Source organism: Heterocephalus glaber, unplaced genomic scaffold, assembly GCF_053883595.1.
Source record: "Heterocephalus glaber isolate CG9 unplaced genomic scaffold, H.glaber_assembly_v1.0 deba00001764, whole genome shotgun sequence".
NCBI lineage: Eukaryota > Metazoa > Chordata > Mammalia > Rodentia > Bathyergidae > Heterocephalus > Heterocephalus glaber.
The window spans coordinates 8,693,338-8,695,013 of record NW_028258461.1 but is presented as its reverse complement, the minus strand read 5'-3'; positions in this window follow the sequence as shown (position 1 = coordinate 8,695,013).

The window sequence follows — 1,676 nt, the reverse complement described above, 5'->3', positions numbered from 1 at the left end:
TGACTTTGCTAGCAGCCAGAGTGAACTTGAAAGTAGAACCTTCTCCAGTGAAGCATGAGCATTAGAACAAAGCCCAGGCTCACTCCATGATGGCCACCCTACTAGACTATACATGGAGTGTAGCCCCACAGAAATCAAGAGATAAGAAAGGCATTTGTTACTTTAAATTATTGAATTTGTGGTGATTTGTTATAAAGCATAGAAGGCCAATATAAAATCTAGACACTCACTCAGAAAAATGCAAAGGCTCATATATATTTCTTACACAATGTTTTTTGGTGTTTATAGACACTTGATTCCCATGAATGGTGCCTAAGAACCGCTGCTCTACATTGTATGTCTACAGTCATATGAAGAAGTATGCAATGCCTAGTGAGTGTTTTATATTGAATAAGTTACTTATTTGCATAATTGTTCAGTACCTTATCACTGAACATTTTCCACTTCAGGACTGAAGGTTCTCTACTTATGTATCTTTGGAGATGACTCCTTGGAAATTTCATGTTATTGTGTCACTCACAGAAGGAATCCACCTGCAGGGTCTTCCTCCACCAAGCCTTCCTCCACTCTTTTCTTTCTGGAGAATAATAGAGGGAAGATCAGCACACTTCAGTATTAGTAAACAAACAGGAACAATCAAGAATGATGTTAATGAGTTAACTGTTCACAAACACTAATGAACACAATTCAGTAAATGTTTTGCACTTTTTTTCTTACTTTTCCTTGGGAAGTTTAAGATACAACAAAGTTATTTTTTTATCATAATTAAAATGCAACATAAATAAAAATATCATTTCCCACCTCACTGTTAAAGCAAGTGTTTTCTCTACCATCTTTCTTCATTAGTAATTGCTATGGTTTAATAAAATTAGAGGATGTAGAAAATAATACTTATTATGAATTCTCTAACACTGGCATGTAAACATCCTCATTAAAGCTGGTGATCTACATTTTGTTGTTTATATAAATGTCTGCAATTCTTGCCCGTTTCTCTTACTATCCATATCTTCGCTGAAGAAGCATAATCCAGCCCTGATATCCTCAATTCCCATTTTTGATGATACTGAAATTAAGGGTCAGTTTCTCTAAGGGCCGAATGGAATTGAAAGTGGGGCCCCAAAATATTTAGACGCATAAGACGCAATGACTTTGTGCTTTCCTTCTGCCTCAATTATACTGTGAATAGCTAACTGAGGGAGGCAGCAGCAAGCAAGGGTCCACATGGCTTTCTGAAATCAGCTCTGCACAGGGACTACCTGGCTTGTTGAGATGTCCCCATCTGCCCTACACATAGGGAAGGCAGCTTGTACCTGGGCCAGTGTGCATGGCATGGAAGAATCCTCTTGCTTGTTTGGTAAATAAATGACAGCTCAGAGTGCACAGCATGTTGACTGACTTAATCCTTCTCTACTTTCCCAATCACAAACAATTTGGCTTTGCCTATTAATTTTTGTAGATACCATTAAAAGGAATACCATAGCTAATGTTATATCAGACCCAATTACACCAGTGAACTGCTTCTATTTTTTTTTCTTTCATGCTGTGGCATTTCCTTTCCCCTGAAAACACTCTTTCACTCAGTCTAGCAATTAACTGCTTGAACAGTATAATAAGGAAGCAATTAAGAGGTGACAGAGAAAAATTAACACTCCATTTCACATTAAAGGCTAAGTGAG